The sequence below is a fragment of the Giraffa tippelskirchi genome, chromosome 8, assembly GCF_054371585.1.
Source record: "Giraffa tippelskirchi isolate mGirTip1 chromosome 8, T2T-mGirTip1v1.2.pri, whole genome shotgun sequence".
Taxonomy (NCBI): Eukaryota; Metazoa; Chordata; class Mammalia; order Artiodactyla; family Giraffidae; genus Giraffa; species Giraffa tippelskirchi.
Genome location: NC_137282.1, coordinates 112,826,595 through 112,840,076, shown reverse-complemented (window position 1 = coordinate 112,840,076; position 13,482 = coordinate 112,826,595). Strand labels below are relative to the sequence as shown.

Here is a 13,482-nt window from a genome sequence, read left to right as displayed (position 1 = left end):
TCAGGGTCATCCCAGTGCACTGGCCCTGAGCACCCTGTCTCATGCATCGAACATGTACTGGTGATCTATTTCCCATATGGTAATATACATGTTTCAGTGCTGTTCTCTCAAATCATCCCACCCTTGCCTTCTCCCACAGAGTCCAACAGTCTGTAAACAGTTATTACTAATCAAAGTTGGAATGGGGCAGAGGAAAGAAAAGACTGGGGAAAGGGAAGAGTGTAGATGACCTCAACTCACAAAGCTGAGATACATATGAGAAGTGACAGAAGAAATAGAGGTTTCAGTTATTTAAAGTCGCAAAGGTAATCAATGGATAAAACATACACACAACACACACAAGCAACTTTGGAAGGCAGAGAGGGATAGCAAAGTGATAGCAGGATCGAACCATATGTTTATCCTTTGTGTTAGAGGCAACAGATATTATTTACAGTTAATAAAGTAAGGGGGAGGAATTAAGCACATATTTCAGAGTAGTGGAGTCAAGGAACCAAAGAACTTCAAATAGAAGCAGTAGAAATCCTCAGCAGTATGCAAGCATGCTACCTTTCTCTCATCTGAAAACAAATTACCTTTTATTTCTCATTTAGCTTCTGTCCCATTTCTCTGGACCTGGTTATTCAGTACAATGATGGAAATTACAGGCAAGAAATGGAGAAAACGGGCGAAGCCACAAAGAAAGGGAGGGAAGAAAAAGGCCAGGGAGGAGGAGGATGCATCTGTGACCAGAGCCCTGAGCCCAGAGTTGGCCCCGAGGGAGGACAGGGACTGTTTATCGTGGATGTGCCGATGCTGACAAGGAGCTGGAGATCCCCTGAGTGGCTACCTGGGGGGAAAGCTGAGCAAATGAATTGTGATGCATTAAATCCGTGGAACTATTCTGCAGCTACGTACCAAAATGTGTTTGGTTTTATCTATGGATGAGGAAAGCTATGATGCCTCCTCAAGAGAGAAAGGCGAGCGGTGGATGTGTGTATTGATAGCCCCAAGCCAAAAGGCTGCCTATGCACGTATTTTATGTGAGCAGGAGAGGCGGAAGGTTGTCCTTTTCCTCCTTTAAGAAGAGGGAAAGAAGTGAAAGTGTTAGTCCCTCGGGCATGTGCGACTCTTTGCGACCCCATGGACTGTAGCCCGCCAGGCTCCTCTGTCCATGGGATTCTCCAGGCAGGAAAAATGGAGTGGGGTGCCATTGCCTTCTCCAGGGGATCTTTCCAATCCAGGGATCAAACTCAGATCTCCTGCATTGCAGGCAGATTCTTTACCGTCTGAGCCACCAGGGAAGCAAGGGCAGATGAAAAGAGGGTGGGGAGAGGTGATGTTTTTCTTCTGACATCTTCCTACTGAGTTGGGTGGACACATGTTACCTTTGTAAAGTTTGAAGAGAAATTGATGAAGAGGGGAAGAAAGAGTTTGTCCGGCAGAAAGCGTGCACAGAAGCAGAGGCATGATCCATATGGACCTGACACTGGCAACAAGACGGATGAGTCCGTACCTTCTGAGTGACGGACGAGGTGGTGAGACGCGGAGGAAGCCAGCCGCACTGCAGGGCTGACCCTTTGAGAAGAGACTTGTGGTTTCTGGGTGGGGAGGCTGCCTGCTTGGGGTCAAGGCTCCTCTGTCAGTGGCGATGACGGGACACACGGAGCGCCATACGCCCTCTGGGGAAGGCCGGGTGGCGGGATGGCAGGTGAGGGGCGCGGCTGGCCGTGCTTGAGGCTGAGGGAGCTAGCTGCACGTCGGGGCTGCTGCAGGGAGGGGGCACCGCGAGGGCAGGGGGAGGCGGCGGGCAGCTGTTGACCCTGGGCCATTCCAGGGCCTGGGCAGTGCAGCAGGTGGCGACGCTGACACAGACCCCCTAGGACAGTAAATCCTCCAGGCGCGGGGGCGTGGGGAGAAAGGCTCCGATGAAACGGCACTGCAGTTCAAGGGGGTTGTGCCGAGTGCTTTCCATTTGTGGCTTGCTGACGCTGCTCTCCTCTGGGCCCTCGCGGACGCCTCTGTCACTGCAGTACTCATGGCAGAGGGAGAGGGGCATGCCTTAGGGACCAGTCTTCCCTCAGCCGGCTTACCACAAAGTCCCCGCGTGGTGTAGCCTTGCTGACTCGGCCCCAGGGCAGCTTCACCCCATTGACCGAGCTCCTGGGCTCACAGGTCAGGGGTGCAGGCTTTTCCCAGGAGCACCCCCCTTGCATCACTGCACAGGACCACCTTGCCCCCTTGTAGACTGTCTTCCATCTTTTCTCCTCGCCTCAAGGCCCCTCAAAGCCCTTTGCTCCCCTCCACGGCACCCCTGGGATCCGTTTCCTCTTGGATGGAGCTGGGGTGATGGGGGAGGGTGGTCGGGGGTGTCTGCAGGGCCTGACTCCTCCTAGCCCACTTCCTGTCACCTCCCTCCTCCTAGGCCCTGAGTGCTCCCTGCTTGCCTGGCAGATCTCCCTTGACATGTGCATGGCCTAGGAGCTGGAGGTGAAGGCCCCCCCATCTCTTTACACGAAATAGACACAGACTTGTCGACACAGAACAGCACTCTGGAAAGGAAGTTCTTGGCAAGCTTAGAAACTTGATTTTCCCTCCATGCCCCACAGTGCTCCCTGTCTGCGAGTTTCCTTTGGCTGGAAAAGAGAAAGATTAAGACCCAAGGACCCTCAGTGTGGAGTCACTGCAAGTTGACATATGCCCAGCTGGACATTTGAGGGCTCCCCCAAACCTGGACCACCTCTAGTATGCCCTCAACCCTACCTCAGATCCCCAAAAGATTTCAGGTGTGGAAGGGACCCCCACCCACATACGGCCTTGGTGTCCACAGACTTATGCTGTCTTCTCTGTCCGTCTAATGGCTCCTATAAAGTAAAATCTTCTCAGGCTCAAATCTGCTCCTTCTGCTCTCCTCCCTCTGCTCTGTTTCTCTACAGAGTTTATTTTTCAACATGGTTTAACTTCTACCCTAACGCCTTCCCCTCGGATTCTCCCCTGCTCTGTGCAGGACCATCCATGATCTACACGGATGCCAGCCTTGCCTACTGGCATCTGACACTCTGTGCTTCATCCTCTGAGCTCATTCCTCTCTTTTTTAACTTTAAAAATTTATTTATTTTTTTGGCTGTGCCGGGTCTTAGTTGTGGCACGCAGGATCTTTAGCTGCTACCTGTGGGATCTAGTTGCCTGACCAGGGATTGAACCCAGGCCCTCTGTGTTGGGAGCATGGAGTCTCAGCCCCCGGACCACCAGGGAAGTCCTTGAGCTCATTCCTTTCTGAAGACACATTCTCATAGTTGTCAGTGGATCCCTGGCCCTTACTCTCTCCCCCCCACCCCCTCCCCCCATTAAAAGCCCTGATTTTGTTCATGAGGCATCAAAGCCAATTGCCACAATTGCATTCTCCTCTGTCAGTCATTGGCCCAGGTGTGATCATCTTGTTGAGTCTGAGCAAGGAGATGTAAGGGGGAGTCTGCTAGGAAACTTCAGGGAACATTCTACTTAATAGAAAGATAAAGTTAAGGAAGGCCTCATTGCCCTGTTGTCTAATAGGCAAATGGTGCCTGCATATGGAGTCTGCAACAGCCATTTTACAACCATGAAGGATGACCTGCCACTGCATGGGAAGACCTGAGACCTCAGTGACCAGCCCTGCCTTCCTCTGGACTTCTTGCAAAGTGACATAGTAAGGCCTGTATTGTTTCAACCACCTTTCATTTGATAATCCATTACTTGTAGCTAAGAGCATTCCAAGTGCTATGCAGGGTACCCACACACCATGGATCTGCCTCTGTCCCTTTAAAATCCATCCTATTCATGGTAACATTCTCTCTCTGTGATGAAGCTTCAGTCACGTCACCCTCCTTGTCTAAAGTTGATGGGAGTTCCTGTTGATCTAGCAATTTGAGCTACAATTTCCTGGCAGGTCTGGCTTGAAAGAAGAACCTCTCAGGGGAAGCCTGCAGCTAGTGAAGCCACCATGTAGGCTACTACAGCCTTAAAAGTCCACGTCGATGTGTTCCACCGGCCATAAGGGGCTGTTGGGACCCAGAGTGGTGATTGTCAGCCATGTATTAGAATCCTCTGAAGGCTGGTTAAAAACACACTGTTGGGTCTCATCTCAGAGGTTCTGACTCAGATCTGAGGGAGTGTCAATTCATAGCCATATTTTGAAGTCACGGCACTTATTCCCAGGGCAGTGGGGATTTTTGAAGGGTTTTAAACAGCAGGGTGTTACCGGCTTGGGGCTGGCTTTCCGACGCATCCTGGCTTCCTCCACTCACTCAGAAAATCCCAGAGGACTCTCTCCAGTGCTTTCAGCGGGGCCAGCCTTTTGTCACGAGCATGCTGCGTGCCTTCACAGACCCCTATAACCACACCAAATACACGTGCAATTGTGAACTCTAACCTGGCTCCTTCTATGTGCTGAGTCCTTTCTAGATGAGAGCCTGCACACACATCTCCTCATTTGCCCAACCCTAGGAGATGGCAGAAAGGGTGTTGTAAATCACGTGCTCCAAATGAGGACAGAGGATTTGGTTGAAGCCTCAAAGGAGATAAGAGAGAAAACCAGGATTTGGACTTAGGTCTGGTAAAGAATCCGCCTGCCAATGCAAGAGATGCGGTTCGATCCCTGGGTCAGGAAGATCCCCTGGAGGAGGAAATGGCAACCCAGTCCAGTATTCTTGCCTGGAGAATCCCATGGACAGAGGGGCCTGGTGGACTACAGTCCATGGGGTCGCAGAGAGTCAGACGCGACTGAGCACACAGTGTGCACGCTTCTTTTCCAAAGAAAATGGCTGCTCTGCCTGCCATAGCCCGTTGCTTTTCCCCCTATCCTTGATGGGCCCAGGCTTCCCCTTGGGGCCCCTGATTGGCATTCCTGGTATCTGATTTCCAGGAAGAGGGCACCTCACGCTGACGGTGTGCATCCTGAACAGGCAGCCCCAGCAGCACAGAATTCTCCTCTTGTGCACACAAATGGGAATTTACACAACTTACTGCAAAGCCTGGCTAAGCCCTCTGCTGGAGTGTGAAGAGCACCCAAGAGCCACGCCAACCATGTCTGGCCCCCTTGTCTTTTGCCCAGTGGACACTGGTAGCCGCCTCCAAAGGCAGTGCCCTGGTCATCTGTTTCATCTCTTTTAATGACAACTTCACAGCCAAACCATTTTGGCCACCTTGCATCTACCGTTTGCATTTATGTGCAGTGTGCGCTGTACTTTTCTGGTGCCCAAAGGGGTAAACAAACAAAACAAGACAAAACAAAAAACCCCTTGGCCTGCTTGAAGGAGGAGGGGCACTTGGGAGAAGTCTCCTGGAAGCATGTTTGAGCTGGCCTGTGAGAATGTCTCTGAATGTTTTCCGATGGAGGCCTTGGAGGCCAAAATTCCATAGCCTTGAACAGGAATAGTCAGTGGCAGGCCCATGTGTCTCGTTGTTTCTGAACCTTGGACAAAATTAGGAGCAGCTGCTCCAAGCCAAGCAGGAATGCTTTATGATGTGCTGACACCTCCGGCAGATATCATAGTGAGCACCAGTGCCATCTCGAGAGGATTCGAGTTTACCGACTTTCCCCTCTGCAGCACCCCTAGAATGCAGGCTTCCCGCATGCCTGCTGCTGACAGCAAAAAGGGAACCTGCTAAGAGTCACCTTTGCCCAGGGTCTGGCTGTGCCCCACCCCATTCCTCGAGGGTTTGGCATTCAAAGGAGAAAGCAAATCCTCCCCAGGCAGCACATGCTGCTTCCCTGTGATGTTGCTGCCGCTCTGATAGAGGTGCCCCATAGTGACAGCCCATTGGAGGGGGCTTCACAGTTCACGCGTCCAACCAGCTCAGACTTTGGGTCCATTCCAAATCTGTCGCTTTCCTGTTGTGGGACCTGGGCAGGCCACCTAGGTCTCTTCACTCTCAAAAGAGGGCTAATAGAGTAGCGATCAGATAGTAGCTGATCCTTATTGATCAAAGTCCTTATTGATCAAGGACTTTGTTGCACTAGGCATGGTGCTAAGCTATTCCTATGGATTGTTTAACTTGGTATTTACAAGATTCCCATGATGGGCCCCATTTTACAGAAGAGGAAATGGGACTCAGAGAGGTTAGGAGGCTTGCTCAAGGTCACATAGCTGGCAAGACTGAAATCTGCCAGACTGCAGGGCAGACCACTACAATTGACAGTCTCCTAGGTTTTCTTTTGAACTGTTGCGAGGATCAAATGCTGCTTAGATCCGTGTTCCTCGGGGCCTGGCTCAAGCTGTAGCCCCATTTGTATTAGTTCCTTTGCCCCAGGCCCACCTCCAGAGTTAAGAAAGCAGATAAGCAGACCATGGTAATGGGCACTGTAGCTCAGAGAGTTGGCAGGGAGCCCAGTGCTAGGCTCAGGGGGCTGGTGGCCCCAAGGCAAAGATCACTACCCAGGTCTTCAACACTGCTCTGAGTTAAAGAGCTGCTTTAGTTTTCTTGAGCTTGAACAATCATCTGCAGTGATGGTATGATGGTTAGGAGTCTGCTTCTGATACGCGATAGCGCTGGGCATGTTAACTTGCTGCTCTGAGCCTCTGTTTCCTCCTCTGCAGAGCAGGATGATGATAGTTGCTATTGTCCAGGGCGATTGTGAGGCCTAATAAGATGGAGCATATAAAGCATTTAGTATTGTATCTGATATAGAATAAGCATTCCATGGAGAAGAGTCTGTATTATCCTACTCTAAAGACTTCAGATGAAAGGTAGAATAAGAATAGGAAACTGAGCCTTCATGATGAAAGTATTTTAGGAAACAGAAAGACAAAAATCAAAGAAAGACACACCTAGTTTTACACCCAGCAGACTTCCCTAGTCTTTCTGTCCTTCATTCTCTGTGTATCTATTTTGAACCTTCTTTGAAATATCTCTAACCTCTTCTCAAGTGAAGCAGGAAGTCTCATCCCCACCCCACCCCAAGGGATATGTGAGATTCTGAAGATGCTGCCGATGTCCAGCTTCTGCCGAGAATGTCAGAGGGTTACATCCCTGAGAGCACAGGCTGTCTTGTACTCAGAGTGCCCTGGTCAGAGTTTGCTGTGTGTTATGCTTAAGGCACATAATTAGTTGTGCCTTTTTCCTGAGGTCTTTTAAAGAAACCCTCATATTCCCACAGAGTCCATTTGAATCATATAAACAGTAAAATTCTTTTTGCATTAACCTTGAGTGGGGGAATGAGAGGTTTACAGAAATGTCCAAGAAGCAGTCATTTCATGGGAGCTGAGTGCTGTCATGGGGCCCCACCAAGAATTCTGCCCAGGAGGGCAACAGAATTATATTACCTGTGGAAGGCAGCCATTGTTTATGACTGACACAGTATCCATATCCCCCTTCCTTGCTGACAGCACCCTGATTTTGTTTAGAGCAGCAATGAACTCAGTTCCCAGTGAAACACTCACTTTCTCAGACATCCTTGTATCTAGGGGAAGTCATGTAACATGTTTTTGGCAATGAAACATTTACACGTGGAAGAGCTTCGAGAGCTCTGTAAAAAAAAAAAAAAAAATGTACTTCTTTCTCCCTTATTTCTACTTTCTGCACAAACATGATGTATAGAGCCTTATCTGATGTCTTAAAAACAAGACGGAAAGGTGATGAGAATTATAGACATGGTGTTTCTGACACCATTGAGCTGCTGAATTCTAGCCAAAATATCCTCACTCCAGTTGTATTTTGTGAGAAGGACAAACTCTGTCCTGGTAGAAGAAAGAGGGCTATGATGGCAGCTGGGCCTACCAGATGACTGAATTGCTTTGGGGTAGATTCCTGAAACAGGACATTGTGTGGTAGAGAAACCCCTAGATACCAGAATTTCCATCCACCCTGGCCCTTCCTATCCTGCAGAGGAAAAATTTTTTGATTACTTTAGTTGAATTTTCTGTTACTTGCTGCCTAGAGTATAAGTCGTCCAACTCAGTCATGTCCGACTCTTTGTGACCCCATGGACTACACAGTCCATGGAATTCTCCAGGCCAGAATACTGGAGTGGTAGCCTTTCCCTTCTCCAGGGGATCTTCCCAACCCAGGGATCAAACTCATTGCAGGTGGATTCTTTACCAGCTGAGCCACCAGGGAAGCCCAAAGTATAAGCAGGGCTCCGGATAACCTTTGGAAACCCAGATAAGGAAAACTAGGAGGTAACTTGGGGGTTGTATTTTACTCTCCAACCATGGTGTCACCACTTTTTGTGGGTGAACATACTCGTTGCTCAGTCATGTTCGACTCTTTTTGACCCCATGGACTGTAGCCCACCAGCCTGCTCCTCTGTCCATAGGATTCTCCAAGCATGAATATAGGAGTGTGTAGCCATTCCCTTCTCCAGGGGTTCTTCCAGACCCAGGGATCAAACCCGAGTCTCCAGCACTGGAGGCAGATTCTGTACTGTCCGAGCCATCAGGGAAGCCCACTTTTTATGGTTAGAACTTGGCTGAATCCTTGGGCTAAACCCTTGGAGAGAAGTTGAGTATGGTCAGAAAATCTGGATCAAGAATTCTAGCTGTGTGACAGACAAGAGAACTGGAGAGGGTCCCTGGGTCAGAAACCCATAGGCTTTCAGAGGGTGTTCTGTTAGAGGGAACCCTGAGCCTCAGCCCACCCCCACCTCATTCCCCCATACCCACTGCTGAGTTCCTATTCAGCTTTGTCAGATTACCCACCAGTTCCTGAACTTTTTGTGCCTTGGTTGATCCCTTTCCTTGCTCTAAATTTCCTGTCATCTCTTCCACACCCCATTATGGCTTATCTTTCAAGGTCCCACTGATGACCTCTTCTGTCCAGTCCTTCTGACCAGCCCCACATCCCCACGCCTTTCCACGTACACAGAACGCACTGCTCCTTCTGCTGGGTCATCTCAGTATGCCATTCTAACTTCTTTCCCAGCCCTTGCTCATCCAACAAGTGCCTGTCCCTTGGCATCAGGCTAGGCACTTTCCACAGAACACTACAATTAACCCTAGACATATTTATGTTACCTGCCAGAGTCTGATTTCTTTGCGGGCAGGATCCATTTATCCTGACAGTTTATATTTGTTTTTGGAGCCTAGAATGTTTGCATGGAAGACAGCAACCAGTATTTGGGTGTTCAAATCTGGTGCTTCCTCAAATGTTGCTTTGAAACATCGATTTCCAGGATGTCCTTAGGAATTTCACACCACAGTTAAATAGGTATGAAGAATGCCAGACTGTATGAGATTTCTCAAAGCCTTAACCACACGTGAATCACCGAGAGGAAGGTTGAGTATACAAGGTTTCTCCAGTGCATTTGACCATGGATCTTTTTCTCATGGAGAATCTTAAGGGACTAAAATGTTGAGGAATGCATTTTGGAAACCCTAAAACAGGCAACTCCTTTGTTTTAAGAGGGAAACATAACCCAGTGCCTTTCGTAAGATCTATCAGCTGGTTGGAGGCATAGAGGAGACCTATGATTGAAAGCCTTTGAAGGCATACCATGGGTGATCTCGGGGGTTGCCAGACAGACTGGCAGTGAACTGAGGCTGAAAAGACAGCACTTTGAGGGATCAGAAAGACCTGCCCTCCAATCCAAGTTTTCTGCTTCCTACTTGAGTAACCATAGGCCAACACTCTGAACTCCCAGTCTCAGATTTCTCATCTTGAATATGTAGCCAGTAGTGCCTGTCTGCCATGGCATTTGAGATGTCTGAAGGGCCTACTCTGTAATGAAAGCTCAACAAATAGTTGCTGTGGAAGCCAACGGCATTCTCCAGGCTTCTTGGGATGTGAGGAAAAGAGTCTGTAGATAACTGGAGGTAAATATTGAAGAAAAAAGTCAGCAGCACCTTGGGTATATGCACCGATGATACGTAGAGATGCAGCCAGGAACATGCTCCCGAGGTGAGAGGCAGGAACCCTCTGACCCAATATTACCAGCAGGGCAATAGCCCAATTCATTCTGGAATCCTCCTCCCTGAACCTGGGGACTGATGCATCCTAAAACTCTTCAGTCCTCGAAACCAACTTCCTTCCCCATCCTGGTGGCTATCTTCCCAGGATCCCCACACCCCAGAGTGGGCAGCAGTGCAACCGGACCCATACATTCCTCCTCAGTCTTCCATGATCTGACTTTCGTGCATCTCTTTTCCTCTTTGCTTCACTCTCTCTGTCACTCTGCTTTGGTGACATTGACCCTCTGTCACTTCCTGGTATCTGCAGGCTCCTCCCTCCCACCCCTAGGCCTTTGCTCATGCTCTCTCCTCTGTCTGGAAGCCTTCTCTTCTCTCTGCTGGTCTACCTCTTCCTTCTGATCTCATCTCAAGTATCACTACCTTAAGGGAAGCCTTCCTCCAGATTCCACCGTGACCAGTCCCTACACTGTCACCCATTCACACCCTTTCTTCTGCTTTTTCTTCATACTGAATATTATTCACGATTATATATTTATGTGATTAAAAAGTAAAGTCTACCTCCCACTGTAGAAGCAAGCTTCATAAGATTTGCTTTGCTGACCATTGTGCCCCTGGGACTAAGCAGAGTGGGCCACAGATGCTCATGAAATACTAGGTGAAAAGACTGATGAATGATATATTGTCTAGACAACATTTATGGTTTATCTGGAGGGGTCCCTGGATCTCCCTGGTGGCTCAGACAGTAAAGAATCCACCTTCAATGTGGGAAACCTGGGTTCGATCCCTTGGTTGGGAAGATCCCCTGGAGGAGGGCATGGCAACCCACTCTGATATTCTTGCCTGGAGAATCCCCTTGAACAGAGGAGCCTGGCGGGCTACAGTCCATGGGTCCACAAAGAGTCGGACACGACTGAGCAGCTAAGCACAGCACAGTGGGTCTCACACACACTTTTCTGAATGCGATTGTTTCCTTTATGGATCTGGGAGGAGTGGGCTGGGAGGTTTGCCGAACATGCTTGTTTTAGGAAAAGACTAGTGTTTGAGCCTTGGTGTGTGAATGGCCAGGCAGAGGAGCACTGCAGGAGACATGCCACCAGTGGGCCCCCAGCTCTGACACCCTACAAATGACCCATTCTGGAATCCTGGGAGAAAACTCTTCCAACCTTCAGTAGAGCATTTTCTAAATATCTGACTGCAAATTTTGGAAGAACTCTTGTCTTCTATTTTGTGTAAGTCATAGGGAAGCTCAAGTTGAAATTGTGTCCACCTCTTACAGTCCAGTGACAGCTGAAGGCTTGTAGTTTGCATGGCAAGCACACTCAGGATTCATTTTCCTTTCCTGCCCCCACTTCCTTTGGTTCCAATTTCTTATGGTATTCATTTTGTATCCTGAGGCATGTGTGCAACAGCCTGCCATGTCAAATCCTTTCTGCAGTGATTTGGGAATTTTTTTTTTTAATTGAGATGAAATTTGTTTCATCAAAAAATTAGCTATTTTGAAGAATACAATTCAGTGGCATTTTAGCACATTCACAGTGTTGTGCAGACACCACCTCTATCTAATTTAAAAACATTTTCATCACTCCCAAAGAAAACCCCGTAGCCTTTAAACAGTCACTCCTTATCCCCCCTTCTTTCTGTGCATGCGTGCTAAGTCGCTCCTTGGTATCCGACTTTTTGTGACTTGTCTTCATGGGATTCTCCAGGCAAGAATAGTGGAGTGGGTTGCCATGGGGATCTTCTAGACCCAGAGATCAAACCCACATTTCCTGCAGCTCCTGCATTGCAGGCAGATTCTTTACCACTGAGCCACCAGGGAAGCCCCCACTTCTCTCCTGCTCTTGGTAATTACCATTCTGCTTTATGTCTTTCTGGGTTTGCCTGTTCTGGATATTTCATATTAACGGAGTGATCCAATATGTGACAGTTTGCTTTTGGCTTCTCCCACTTGGCATAATATTTCAAGGTTCATCCATGTTGTCAAACTTATCAGTACTTGGATCCTTTTTATAGTTTGTTTAGGTGGTTTGATTAGAAATGTGAGTCAGCAGAGACTGGGAGCATTTAGTTGCCTCTGACATGAGAGAGGAGGAAAAGTCTCTCTAGAGGTCTCTGTAGAGGTCACAATAGGAATTCCCACCCAGAAAACCAATGTACTGTGGATAATCCAATAGTACATTCCAGAGGTCTCAGGACCTGAGCGTGAGCTGCTACTCTCCAGAGATATCCTCCCAGAATAGACAGAGGTGTCAGTCAGCATTAAAATAACCTTGGCAGAAACCCTCATGCCAGAAAGATAGCCACAAACATAAGCGCCAAGGTACATGGTAGCTGGGCAGGGGGTTCTAAATTAAGTCTTGGGCTGTGAGTTATATTGACTTGGGTCTGACCAGTCAGTTCTGCCCCTTTTGGGTGCATGTCCCTGGTTTGGCAAGTGGTGGGTGAGAAGGGCCTTGGGAAGGCCAGTGTGGAAATGCTGCCCAGAAGTGTGGTATGGTTTCCAGCACCAAGGCACTCCATCCAGGCTAGAAATGAATTGACGGGGGAGAAAGAAAGGGAGGCAAATAGAGTTCAGCTTCTCGTATGGGACTTAGAAAAGCAAATTAATGGCCATTCAGCTCATGGAAAGGGATTCCATTGATGGGCTGATTGATTATTGACATTGGAGATAATCAGAGAGATGTCAGGAAAAGAAAGTGTTAGTTGCTCAGTTGTGTCCAACTCTTCACAACCTTATGGACTGTAGCCTACCAGGCTCCTCTGTCCATGGAATTCTCCAGGCAAGAATACTGGAGTGGGTAGCTGTTTCCTTCTCCAGGGGATCTTCCTGAACCAGGGATTGAATCCTGGTCTCCTGTATTGCAGGCAGATTCTTACTGTCTGAGCCACCAGAGAGATGTCGGGGGACTCAGACAAAAATGACTTCAAAAACCACTGGAGCCCAAATGAATTTCCTTCTATGAGGGATCATGAGATTCTTCCTCTTTTTGAATCTCATAACAATATGAAATGATGGTTTGGGCATTTGGGGAATGCTTAGGACTAAGATGAACCCAAGAATAGATTCCAATCATGTCATCTCTGCTTATGTCAACTTGGGTACATTTCCGCTCTGACCCTTAGTCTTTTCATCTGTAAAAAGGAATGATACAGCATGGTAGTCTCAAAGAACCACTGTGTGGAATAAAACTGGTAATGCAGGGGAGATACGAGCATCATAGGCGTTCCTCAATGATCTGTTCTTTTCTTCTTTCTTCGTCTCCTAAATTCCAAGGGAAAAACCAGATCTTTAGGTGAGCACAGCTATGAGTGATGCTATGTGAGACCTCGGTGTGGGATGCGGTGAGAGAGTAGAGGTATAGGATGGGTGAATGCCTTCTAGATGAGAAGACTTCAAGACCTCAAGTTGCAAGAGACAGAGTAAATCTATGTGAGAAGCAATTTCAGAATAACCCTAAACAGTGGCTAACAAATGCGAGGGGGCCTGTGCCATCCTTGACAGTCAGTTGGTGCTCTTTCCTCTGAAGAGCCTCATCCAAAGCCTTGATGGGTAGATGCCAACCCCAAAGGCTCTGCATTCTAACTCTGACACGTCATGTCAAAATGATCTATTTGTGGG

At 48.4% G+C, this 13,482-nt stretch overlaps 1 long non-coding RNA gene across 1 annotated transcript in view; it reads left to right on the top strand.

Annotated features, from left to right (window-relative positions):
• The window catches only part of LOC145518726 (uncharacterized), a 199,435-nt gene extending 198,533 nt beyond the window's left edge, over positions 1-902 (top strand). Inside the window, exon 10 of the long non-coding RNA XR_014063224.1 lies at positions 594-902. This is a non-coding gene — a long non-coding RNA (uncharacterized LOC145518726). The remainder of the gene's footprint in view (positions 1-593) is intronic.
• Positions 903-13,482: the final 12,580 nt, after the last annotated feature.